Source organism: Macaca fascicularis, chromosome 2 (genome assembly GCF_037993035.2).
Source record: "Macaca fascicularis isolate 582-1 chromosome 2, T2T-MFA8v1.1".
Lineage (NCBI taxonomy): Eukaryota > Metazoa > Chordata > Mammalia > Primates > Cercopithecidae > Macaca > Macaca fascicularis.
This window is the reverse complement of record NC_088376.1, coordinates 39,007,619-39,020,804: the sequence shown is the minus strand read 5'-3', so window position 1 is coordinate 39,020,804 and position 13,186 is coordinate 39,007,619. Positions and strand designations below refer to the sequence as shown.

Below are 13,186 nucleotides of genomic sequence, written 5' to 3'. Positions count from 1 at the left end.
TGTGTTCTGCTTTTGTTTGAGTATCTTAGTAAATTATCAACAGTTATATTTTCCCAGAAATTACAAAAATTAGCATTGTGGTATCCTAAAACTATGTCTTAGCTTTAAATTTAAAATTGACTGACTTGGGGAAAAGCAGTTAAGAAGAGGGAGAGTAAATAAATCGGTAACTAAACAAAAATGAAAATGTTGAGGCACAAAAATGAGTATTTTTAGGGTCAATGTCACATTATTTGTTTAGACAGAGCACATAAGTATTCATTTAGTTATATGTCCACTTATGAAAAGGAAGGTAATCGTGAAGTAATTGCAGATAAGGTTTCAAGGCAGTGCAGTGAGACTTTTATTTTTTTTGTCATGGACTTTACTTTTTTTTTTTTTTGTCATGGACTTTTTTGTTTGTTTGTTTTTTGTTTAAGTCTGGACTTGCACGGTGGCTCATGCCTATAATCCCAGCACTTTGGGAGGCCGAGGCGGGTGGATCACCTGAGGACCAGGAGTTCAAGACCAGCCTGGCCAACATGGTTAAACCCCGTCTCTACTAAAAATACAAAAAATTAGCCAGACACAGTGGTGCGCATCTGTGGTCCCAGCTGCTTGGGAGGCTGAGGCAGGAGAATTGCTTGAACCCGGGAGATGGAGGTTGTGGTGAGCCGAGATCATGCCACTATACTCCAGAGTGGGCAACAGAGCAAAGTCTGAAGGTGTGTATTTTGAGCGAGTCTTTTTTTGTACTTGTGGAACACGATCTATGCTAAATCAAACCTTTCCTTAAACGCTTCATGGTTTTTATAGGAGAATCTACCAATGACTGATGTATTTCCCCTTGGTGCATATTGCCCATCCATTTTATTTTCTAGGATAAGATGCATTTTTTCTTTTCCTTTTTCTTTTTCTTTTCTTTTTTTTTTTTGAGGCGGAGTCTCGCTCTGTCGCCCAGGCTGGAGTGCAGTGGCGCGATCTCGGCTCACTGCAAGCTCCGCCTCCCGGGTTCCCGCCATTCTCCTGCCTCAGCCTCCCGAGTAGCTGGGACTACAGGCGCCGCCACCACGCCCGGCTAATTTTTTTGTATTTTTAGTGGAGACGGGGTTTCATTGTGTTAGCCAGGATGGTCTCGATCTCCTGACCTAGTGATCCGCCCGTCTCGGCCTCCCAAAGTGCTGGGATTACAGGCTTGAGCCACCGCGCCCGGCCTTTTTCCCTCCCTCCCTCCCTCCCTCCCTCCCTCCCTCCCTCCCTCCCTTCCTTCCTTCCTTCCTTCCTTCCTTCCTTCCTTCCTTCCTTCCTTCCTTCCTTTTTTTTTTTTTTTACAAATTTAAGTATGTTGTCTGGTATCTCTTAAATTGGAGGTGGGGGGTTCCTTAGAGACATATAGTTAGGTATTTGGTTAACGGTGATCCCAGCTAAGAAACCCCTGAATGACTCTTTTTTTTTTTTTTTTTTTTTTTTTGAGACGGAGTCTCGCTCTGTCGCTCAGGCTGGAGTGCAGTGGCCGGATCTCGGCTCACTGCAAGCTCCGCCTCCTGGGCTCACGCCATTCTCCTGCCTCAGCCTCCCGAGTAGATGGGACTACAGGCGCCCGCCACCTGGCCCGGCTAGTTTTTTGTATTTTTTAGTAGAGATGGGGTTTCACCGTGTTAGCCAGGATGGTCTCGATCTCCTGACCTCGTGATCCACCCATCTCGGCCTCCCAAAGTGCTGGGATTACAGGCTTGAGCCACCGCGCCCGGCCGACTCTTTTCTATTTCTCTTTTTTTTTTTTTTTGAGACGGAGTCTTGGTCTGTCGCCCAGGCTGGGGTGCAGTGGCACAATCTCGGCTCACTGCAACCTCCACCTCCTGGGTTCACGCCATTCTCCTGCCTCAGCCTCCCGAGCAGCTGGGACTATGGGCGCTCGCCACTACGCCCGGCTAATTTTTTTGTATTCTTTAGTAGAGACGGGGTTTCACTGTGTTAGCCAGGATGGTCTCGATGTCCTGACCTTGTGATCCGCCCGCCTCGGCCTCCCAAAGTGCTGGGATTACAGGCGTGAGCCACCGCGCCCGGCCTCTTTTCTATTTCTCACATCATTGGAGTTGCCTTCATTGTGAGGTGTATAGAGAACCCTTGGGGAAACTTTTAAGAGTTAGGATGGTTATCTGAGTGCATAAAGAAAGTTTGCCAATGGGCATCTTTAATATTTAAGTTTCAGATATTTGTGGTGGGGAATGGTGGGCAATCTATGGAGCTAATAAGTGAGTTTTGGTGTCTTCTAACTTATTTTCATTTCTCAACAGTTGGCATGGTTACTCTTCTAAAACCTCATAGAAGACTAAAGACATGTGGAGTATGAGTCCTTTAAGGTGCTCCATGGTTTGGGGAGGGTTTGATTAACATATTAGCTGGATTAGTCCTGTGAAAAACTTCTCCATGATTTGGTTATTTGGTGGTATATTTCCTAAAGTTAAATTAGGACAAATACTTGGTTCTTGCTCTTATTTACTAGTTTTCAGACTCATGAGCTGCTTCACTAGTATCCTGAAACTGATTTTGTTTTCTTTTTTAAAAAAACTCAGATTTGAACATTTTAGATGTGCTTCATTTCATTGCGTTGATGTATTAGTCTGTTTTCACACTGCTATAAAGAACTACCTGAAACTGGATAATTTACAAAGGAAAGAGGCTTAATTGACTCACAGTTCAGCATGGCTGGGGAGGCCTCAGGAAACTTACAATCTTGGTGGAAGGCAAAGAGAGGAAGCAAGGCACCTTCTTCACATGGTGGCAGGAAGGAGAAGTGCCCAGTGAGGTGGGGAAGAGCCCCTTATAAAACCGTCAGATCTCGTGAGAACTGATTTTCACAAGAACAGCTAGGGAAACTGCTCCCATGATTCAGTTATCTCCACCTGGTCTGTCCCTTGGCACATGGGGATTATAGGGATTACAATTCAAGATGAGATTTGGGTGGGGACACAAAGCCTAACTATATCATGCATGTTTAGATTTTCTCGTCTTTGGTCAGTGGGAACCTCTTCAGGTTTGCCCCTGAGTCTTGATTTTGATAGTTGCTATGCTTTCTGGCATAACAAGGTGATCAAAACTCCTCTTGTACAATTCATGGCACAAACTTGAAATTAGCCATTTGTCCAAGAAGCTCTGATTCTTTTGAAAAGGAAATTGTTTTTCAATCCTGTAATCTGTATTCATTGCTGCTGGGGTTGTTTCTTGTTTCCAGGCCTTTTCAATGGATAATGCTAGGAAATATACACACACACAGTGCTAGGAAATAAGCACATACACATATAAGATTAAAACATAAGTTCATAGTGGTAAGTCCAGTTGAACTTCATTTTAGGGCTATAGGATTTATATTTATATTTATAATTTTTGTTTATATTTATATTTATTTGAGACGGAGTTTTGCTCTGTTGCCCAGGCTGGAGTGCAATGGTGCGATCTCAGCACACTGCAACCTCCACCTCCTGGATTCAAGCAATTCTCCTGCCTCAGCCTTCTGAGTAGCTGGGATTACTGGTGCCCACCACCACGCCCGGCTAATTTTTTGTATTTTTAGTAGCAACGGTTTCACCATGTTCACCAGGCTAGTCTTGAACTCCAGGGCTACAGGATTTTTAGTGTAACCTTTTCTCTTTTACAACTTTCCTCCTCCTTCCTACTGAAAAAAAAAAAAAAAAATCCAAGTCCTCAAGGCATTAACATTGACTTTTTATCCCACGGTACGCATTAACACTTTTATTTTATTTTTTATTTTTTATTTTTTTTGAGACGGAGTCTGGCTCTGTCGCCCAGGCTGGAGTGCAGTGGCCGGATCTCAGCTCACTGCAAGCTCCGCCTCCCGGGTTTACGCCATTCTCCTGCCTCAGCCTCCCGAGTAGCTGGGACTACAGGTGCCCGCCACGTCGCCCGGCTACTTTTTTGTATTTTTTTTTTTAGTAGAGATGGGGTTTCACTGTTAGCCAAGATGGTCTCGATCTCCTGACCTCGTGATCCGCCCATCTCGGCCTCCCAAAGTGCTGGGATTACAGGCTTGAGCCACCGCGCCTGGCCAACACTTTTATTATAATTATTATCAGCACTGCCGCCAACAGTGTGGTTACTGAAAATAAGAAAAATGAGTATCCCAAGGATTGAGCCAATTTTGTGTGTTATAGTCATTTGAAATAGTCACTCTTTGGATTGTATGCCACCAATTTGATAAAAAATTATGGTTGTTTTATTTTGGTTTTTAGAGATTTTGTGTAACATTTTCGTTTTGTTATACTATTATATAAAATATTTACATGGTTTGAAAATAAAATCTATAAGACAGATTAAACTCAGAGTAATGTTTTCCTATTTCACTTTGTTCTGTCTCTCCCTCCCAATTGGTAGCCCTTTTATTTTGTTTTTGAGACAGGTGCAGGCTCTGTCACTCAGGCTGGACCACAGTGGCACAATCTCGCCTCACTGCAACCTTTGGTCCAGGCTCAAGCCATCCCCTCATCTTAGCCTCCCGAGTAGCTGGGACTACAGGTGCATGCCACGGCTATTTTTTTTTTATATTTTGTGGAGATGGGGTTTTGCCGTGTTGCCCAGGCTGGTTTCAAGCTCCTGAGCTCAAGCGATCTGCCTACGTTAGCCTCTCAAACTGCTGGGATTACAGGTGTGAGCCACCACACCTGGCCTGGTTGTCCTTTTTTTTTTTTAAACTTATGGTTTATCCTTTCAAATGTATATATAGGGCCGGGCGCTGTGGCTCATGCCTGTAATCCCAGCACTTTGGGAGGCTGAGGCATGTAGATCATGAGGTCAGGAGTTTGAGACCAGCCTGGCCAACATGGTGAAACCCCGTCTATACTAAAAATACAAACATTACCCGGGTGTGGTGGTGGACACCTGTAAATCCCAGCTACTTGGGATACTGAGGCAGGAGAATTGCTTGAACCCAGGAGGCAGAGGTTGTAGTGCGCTGAGATCGCACCACTGTACTCTAGCCTGGGCAACAGAGCAAGACTCCGTCTTGGAAAAAAAAAGTGCATATATATGTATTTTGTTCCCTTTCTATCCCTTGTGTCCTTCCTTAGATGAAGTTAAGGGCACTCTTTAAGGGATCCTTGCATAGGCATTAGGTAGAAGGTTGGATTCGCTAACTATTGGTGCCTTGTCTTAAAGTGTTATTTTTAAATTTTAGAGTTGTGTAACCATCACCACTATCTGATTTTAGAACACTTTCATTCCCTTAAAAAGTTCCACTGTGCCCATTTACAGTTAATGTCTGCTCCACACACTCAGCCCTAGGCAACCACTGATTTTCTGCTTTTCTGTCATTTCTGGGCATTTTATATAAATGGGATTATGCAATAATGTACTCTTTTGTATCTGCTGCTTTCACTTAGCAAATGTTTTGGAAGTTCATCCATGTTGTGACGTATACTAATACTTTATTCCTTTAAATTGCTGAACTCCATTGCATGAATATATATTTTGTTTACTCACCAATTTAATGGACATTTGGATTGTGTCTAATTTTTGGCCATTAGGAATCATGCTGCTTTGCACATTCACATACATTTTTCTGTGTGGATTTGTTTTTATTTCTCTTTAGGTAGGTTCCTAGGAGTAGAATTTTACTGGTTTCTATGGTAAATTTGGGTTTTAACTTTTTAAGAAACCACCCAACTATTTCAATGTGATTGTACCGTTTTACATTTTTCCAGCAGTATACAAGGGTTCCAGTTTCTTCACATCTTTGCCAACTTTTGGCATTGTTGTTTTGAATTTAGCCATTCTAATGGGTGGTAGTAGTGTGCCACGGTTTTACTTTGACTAATAATATTGAGCCTATTTTCATGTGCTTATAGTCATTCTTTTTTTTTTTTTTTAACGGAGCCTTGCTCTGTCGCCAGGCTGGAGTGCAGTGGCATGATCTCAGCTCACTGCAACCTCCACCTCCCGGGGTCAAGTGATTCCCCTGCCTCAGCCTCCCGAGTAGCTGGGACTACAGGCGTGCACTACCATGCCTGGCTAGTTTTTTGTATTTTAGTAGAGATGGGGTGTCACCTTGTTGGCCAGGATGGTCTCGATCTCCTGACCTCATAGTCCGCCCACCTTGTCCTCCTAAAGTGCTGGGATTATGGGTGTGAGGCACCGCGCCCGCCAAGTCATTCATATATTTTCTTTGGTGAAATGTTTATTCAAATTTTTGCTTTTAAAATTATATTGTCATTTTACTGATTTGAATTTTTTTTTTTTTTTTTTAATCGAGACCAAGGCTTGCTCTGTCTCCCAGGCTGGAGTGCAATGGCATGGTCTTGGCTCCCTGCAACCTCCGCCTCCTGGGTTCAAGCGATTCTCCTGCCCTCAGCCTCCTGAGTAGCTGGGACTACAGGTGTGTGCCACCACAGCCAGCGAAGTTTTGTATTTTTAGTAGAGACGGGGGTTTCACTGTGTTGGCCAGGCTGGTCTCGAACTCCTGAACTGCCCGCCGCAACCTCCCAAAGTGCTGGGATTACAGGTGTGAACTACCATGGGCAGCTTGCATTAGTTTTTTTTTTTTAAAAAATGTGATTTGCAAATATTTTCTCCCAGTCTGTGGTTTATTTTTAATTCTCTTTCTCTCCTTCACCCCCCCCCGCCTCCGCCTCCGCCTCCGCCTCCGCCTCCGCCTCCGCCTCCGCCTCTCCTCTGCCTATCCTCTTTCTTTTTTTCTTTTCTTTCTTGACAGAGTCTCTGTCGCCCAGGCCTGAAGTGCATTGGCACGATCTCGGCTCACTGCAACCTCTGCTTCTCGGATTCAAGCTATTCTCCTGCCCCAGCCTCCTGAGTAGCCGGGACTACAGGCGTGCGCCACCACGCCTGGCTAATTTTATTTTATACTTTGAGTAGAGACAGGGTTTTGCCACATTGGCCAGGCTGGTCTTGAACTCCTGACCTCAGGTGATCTGCCCACCTTAGCTTCCCAAAGTGCTGGGATTACAGGAGTGAGCCACCACTCCTGACCATTTTTTCATTTTCTTAATGGTGTCTTTTGAAGCACAATAAGTTTTTAATTTTGAGAAAATCCATTTTACTATTTTTTTTCCTTTTTGTGAATTGTGCATTTGATGTCACATCTAAGAACACTTTGGCCAATATAAAGTTACAAAGATTTTCTCCTCTGTTTACTTCTAGAATTTCTATATTTTAGCTCTTACATTTAGGTTTGTGATCATTTTAATTTTTGTGTATGTTGTGAGGTAAGGGTGTAAGTTTGTTTTTTTTTGCTTTTGGCATTTGGATATCAAATTGTTTCACATGGTATGTTGAAAATACTCTCCTTTCCCCATTGAATCATCTGGGTACCCCTGTCACACAAATTGGTTGACTATAAATGTAATAATTTGTTTCTGGACTCTGAATTCTGTTCCATTGATGCATGTGTCTATACTTTTGTCATTACCGCGCTGTCTTGATTACTATGGCTTTATAGTAAAATTCGGAATTTGGTAGTGTAAGTCCTGTAATTTTGTTGTTTTTCAAAGTTGTTTTGCTAGTCCTCTGTGATTCCATGTGAATTTTAGGATCAGCCTGTCAATTTCTTTAAGAAAAAAAGCCGCCTAGGATTAAAGATTGCATTGAACTTAGAGATAGATCAATTTTGGGGAGAATTGCCATCTTGACAATATATTGATAGTCTTCTAATCCATGAACATGAAATGTCTGTTTAGATACTCTTTAATTTCTTTCAGCTGTGTTCTGTAGTGCTGAGTGTAGAAGTCTTTGTTAGAAGTCTTTGTTAAAGTTTTTCTAAATATTTTAAGTATATGCTTGATGCTATTGTGAATGGAATTTTAAAAAATTAATTTGTCCATTCCTAGCATATAGAAATGGAAAATGCAGTGGACTTTTGTATATATTGTTTGTGCTGTGACCTTGCTAAATTTGCTTATTAGTACTAGTAGTTTGTGTGTATGCATTTTTTGAGATTTTCTGTAAGCAGAATTGTGTAATCCATTACTAAAACAATTTTACTTGTTTCTTTTTAGTCATGATGCCTTTTTTTTTTCTTTTTCTTTTGAACCTTACTGCACCAGTTAGAACAAGTACAATTTTGAAAAGCAGTAGCAAAAGCAGGCATCCTTTCTTTGATCCTGATCTTTGGAAGGAAAGCGTTTTTACCTTTAAGTAAAGTTGGCCTTAGATTTTTTATTGATGCCCACCACCGTCAAGTTAAAGATGTTCAATTTGTCGTTTGTGAATTTTTGTGTGTGTGTGTGTGTGTGTGTGTGTTTAAATAGGTATTGCATTATATGTTGTGGGATTCTCTTGAATGTTTTGTTAAGGATTTTGTCGTGTTTATGGGAGATTTTGGTTTGTATTTTCTTTTTTTTCATTTTAATTTTTTTGAGATGATTTTGTTCCCCAAGCTGGAATGCAGTGGCACGATTTCGCCTCACTGCAACCTCCGCCTCCTCGGTTGAAGCGATTCTCCTGCCTCAGTCTCCCAAGTAGCTGGGATTTACAGGCATGCGCCACCACGCCCGGCTGATTTTTGTATTTTTAGTAGAGATGGGGTTTCTCCATGTTGGTCAGGCTGGTCTCGAACTCCCCACCTCAGGTGATCTGCCCACCTTGGCCTCCGAAAGTGTTGGGATTACAGGTGTGAGCCACTGTGCCCGGCAGTTTGTATTTTCTTTAGTCTGGTGGCCTTATTTTCTTTCATAGTAGTTACTGGCCTTTAAATATGAGTTGGGAAGTGTTTTCTCCTCCTCTGTATTTGAGTGTTCTTTTTAATTATTTGTTAGCATTTACCAGTGAAGACGTTTAGCCTTGGAGTCTCCTTTTGAGGAAAATCTTCAGTAACTATTTAAAACTTTTATTACAGGTCTGTTCCGTCTTAAAACTTTTTCTCCAGTCAATTTTGGTCATTTGTGTCTTTAGAGATATATGTCCATTTCATTGAAGTAGTCTAAAATTGTTGGCATAAAGTTGTTCATAGGACTTCCTTAATTCTTAACGTTTCATAGGGCAGTGGTGATACTCTGACTCCTTTCATTCCTGATTTTGGTAATTTGTATTTTCTTTTCTTTCTTTGATCTTTTACAACGACCAACTTTTGGTGTTACTTTTTTTTCTCTTTGGTTTTTCTGCTTTCTCTAGTATTGGTTTCTGCCCTAATCTGTATTCATTTCTTTATTTTCATTTTTTTGAGATGGAGTCTGGCTTTCTCGCCTAGGCTGGAGTTCAGTGGCACTATCTTGGCTCATTGCAACCTCCTCCCAGGTTCAAGCAGTTCTCCTGCCTCAGTCTCTTGAGTTGCTGGGATTACAGGTGTTCACCACCCTTGGATAATTTTTATATTTTTAGTAGAGACAAGGTTTTACCATGTTGGCCAGACTGGTGTTGAACTCTTAACCTCAGGTGATCGGCCTGCCTTGGCCTCCCGAAATGATGGGATAACAGGTGTGAGCCACTGTGGCCTGCTCTAATCTTCATTATTTGCTTTAACCTGCTTAGTTTGGGATTCCTATTAAGGTGAAAGAAAGCTTTGGTTATTGACTTGAGTCTTTGCTTTTTTATTTTTTATATTTTCTATTTTTACTGTGCATACACATATAGAGAGTGTATTTTTAAAATGGGCTTTACAATATGTAGTTTTATCACTCAGTTTACAACTAAATATATTGTGAACATTTTCTCTTCTTCAACAGTTAAAAGAATTGCATAGCTTGGAGGAAACATAATTTACTTATTTATTTTGTTTGTTTGCTTTTGAGACGGAGTCTGGCTCTGTCGCCCAGGCTGGAGTGCAGTGGTGCGATCTTGGCTCACTGCAAGCTCCGCCTCCCGGGTTCACGCCATTCTCCTGCCTCAGCCTCCCAAGTAGCGGGGACTACAGGCGCCCACCACCATGTCTGGCTCCTTTTTTGTGTTGATGGGGTTTCACCGTGTTAGCTAGGATGGTCTCAATCTCCTGACCTTGTGATCCGCCCACCTTGGCCTCCCAAAGTGCTGGATTACAGGTGTGAGCCACCGCACCTGGCCGGAAACATAATTTATTAAGCAATTTTATTGGGGACATTGAGGTATAATTTTTTTTCCCCAAGGAGACTTCATTCTTTTTACAATGCTTTTGGAGAAAAGGGGAGTCCTTGTCTTATATAGCTTTCTATAGATGATGGAAACTTGCCTTTCCCTTTAGCCTTTTAACTTGCTTCTTTACACCCAGCTAATCACCAGTCAAGTAACCCATTTTATGTTTTCCAATCTCTCTCTCCCATTTGCTTCCCATTTCGTTCCACATGCAGACGGACTTCCATTACTTCAGCACTTTGGTTCCTCCCCTTAAAGACGCTTTTTTTCCTTTTAAAGAGACTTCTTTGATTTTGATCAGCTGTACTCAAAACTGTATCCTAAGTTTCACATTAGGATTAATCTTTCATAATCTGAAGATATAATTCAGTTGTTTAAAAGAACATACTAAGAAGACCTTGGTAGAATTACATGTATCAAGAAATACTGGACTCCAGCACAATGGAAATATGGCTTTCTTTTGAAAAAGGTAGTTTTTTGGGGGAGGGTAGGGCAAAGAGGTAAGAAGTAGTTGGTACTGTATGGAAATGTTAGAGACCATTATGGAAATGTATTCATTATTTTAAAGTATAAGAGTGGTACATGTAGACAGTAGTAGTTCTGGAGTCTTGGAAGCCATGAGGTGCTCATCCATCACAAGGCCGTCACAGCCAGGTAGAAATGCCTGAGGAAAGCTGTGGAAATTGCAGACTCCTCCTGGGGTCGAATGTTGTCATCTCTGAAGGCCAGGTCTCCCTGAGATGGATGCCCCTTTTTAAAAATTTATTTATTTATTTATTTTGAGACAGAGTTTCGCTCTTGTTGCCCAGGCTTGGAGTGTAATGGCACGATCTCGGCTCACTGCAATCTCTGCCTCACAGGTTCAAATGATTCTTGTGCCTCAGCCTCCCAAGTAGCTGGGATTACAGGCATGCACCACCACGCCCAGCTAATTTTGTTATTTTAGTAGAGACAGGGTTTCACCATGTGGGTCAGGCTGGTCTTGAACTCCTGATGTCAGGTGGTCCATCTATCTGCCTTGGCCTCCTGGGGTGCTGGGATTACAAGCGTGAGCCACTGCATCCAGCCTCTTTTTTTTTTTTTTTTTTTTTCCCCAGAGTCTCGCTCTGTCGCCAGGCTGGAGTGCAGAGGCACCATCTTGGCTCACTGCAACCTCCGCCTCCCGGGTTCAAGCGATTGTCCTGCCTCGGCCCCCCCCAGTAGCTGGGACTACAGGTGCATGTTACCACTCCCAGCTAATTTTTGTATTTTTAGTAGAGACGGAGTTTCACCATGTTGGCCAGGATGGTCTCAATCTCCTGACCTCGTGATCTGCCCGCCTCGGCCTCCCAAAGTGCTGGGATTTGCAGTCGTGAGCCACTGCGCCCCACCCAGCCTGTTTCTTAAAATGTAATATTATTTTTTTAGAGACAGAGTCTTGCTGTCTTGCCTAAGCTGGTCTTGAACTCCTGGGCTTGAACTCCCACCTCCGCCTCTCGGAGAGCTAGAGCAACAGGCATGTGCCACTGTGCCTAGCTCAAGACCTTATTTTCTGATTCAGATTTTCAAAGCTGTAAGTTTCCCACTAAACACTGCTTTAGTTGCATTCTCCAAATTTTGATATGTGGTGTGTTCATTTGGTAAATGTTTCCTCAGTTTCTCTTGTGATGTTTTTGGCTTATAAGTTATTTTGGTATATGTTTAATTTCCAGATACTTGGGGATTTTTCTGATTTTTTTTCCCTGTAATTTCTAATTTCTGTTGTGGTTGAACGTATTCTTTGTGTGATTTATGAGAAGAGGTACTACTTCGGGTAGTTGCTATTTGTCTGAATTGGGAACCAAGGAGCAGTTGCAGCTTTGGAGAATAAGGGTGGAGATGGGAACTGGATCTAGTTCCTTTCCCTTCTTGGTTCATATGTATATGTAATTTTAATTTGACAGTGTGTCAAGTCGGGGGACTACTTCATTTACTGTATTGTCGCAGTTAGGATACCTGTGGTTTATAATTAAACCATGGTCGTTTTGAATTCTGTCGAAAGAATTTGAGCCCAGTATTATACCCAATTTTTTTATTTTTTTTGAGACGGAGTCTCGCTCTGTCGCCCAGGCTGGAGTGCAGTGGCCGGATCTCAGCTCACTGCAAGCTCCGCCTCCCGGGTTCACGCTGTTCTCCTGCCTCAGCCTCCCGAGTAGCTGGGACTGCAGGCGCCCGCCACCTCGCCCGACTAGTTTTTTGTATTTTTTAGTAGAGACGGGGTTTCACCGTGTTAGCCAGGATGGTCTCGATCTCCTGACCTCGTGATCCCCCCGTCTCGGCCTCCCAAAGTGCTGGGATTACAGGCTTGAGCCACCGCGCCCGGCTACCCTAGTTTTTTTTTTTTCTTTAATAAGTTTAAATATAATTTTTTCCATATTGTATTTTTTTCTAGAAGAATTTGAGTAGTACTCCTTTTTCTTTGTTTTAATGTAGTTGAACATAGTTCTTTCCTACTGTAACTCCTTTTTTTTTTTTAATGAGACGGAGTTTTGCTCTTGTCTCCCAGGCTGGAGTGCAGTGACACAATCGCGGCTCAATGCAATCTCTGTCTCCTGGGTTCAAGGGATTCTCCTGCCTCAGCCTCCCGAACAGCTGGGATTACAGGTGCCCACCACCCTGCCTGGCTAATTTTTGCATTTTTAGTAGAGACAGGGTTTCACCATGTTGGCTAGGCTGGTCTCAAAATCCTGACCTCAGGTGATCTGCCCACCTCAGCGTCCCAAAGTGCTGGGGTTACAGGCATGAGCCACCATGCCTAGCCTTTTTTTCCTCTTTTTTTGAGACTAAGTATTGCTCTATTGCTTAGGCTGAAGTGCAGTGGTGTGATCTCAGCTCATGCTACCTCAATTTCCTGGGTTCAGGTGATGCTTCTGCCTCAGCCTCCCTAGCAGCTGGGACCACAGGTGCATGCCACCATGCCTGGTTAATTTTTTTGTATTTTTAATAGAAATGGGGTGTCACCATATTGGCCAGGCTGGCCTTGAACTCCTGACCTCAGGTGATCTGCCCGCCTCAGCCTTCCAAAGTGCTGGGCTTACAGGCATGAGCCACTGTGCCTGGCCTGAAACTAATTTTGATCTTTTTTCTTTAAAGTTTATGATTAGTATACATGCGGTAA

The 13,186-nt window shown here is 42.7% G+C and overlaps 1 protein-coding gene across 2 annotated transcripts in view; it reads left to right on the top strand.

Moving 5' to 3' along the window:
• Positions 1–13,186, top strand: part of MSL2 (MSL complex subunit 2) — a 49,010-nt gene that overhangs the window by 31,757 nt on the left and 4,067 nt on the right. The gene's annotated exons all lie outside the window — the stretch shown is intronic.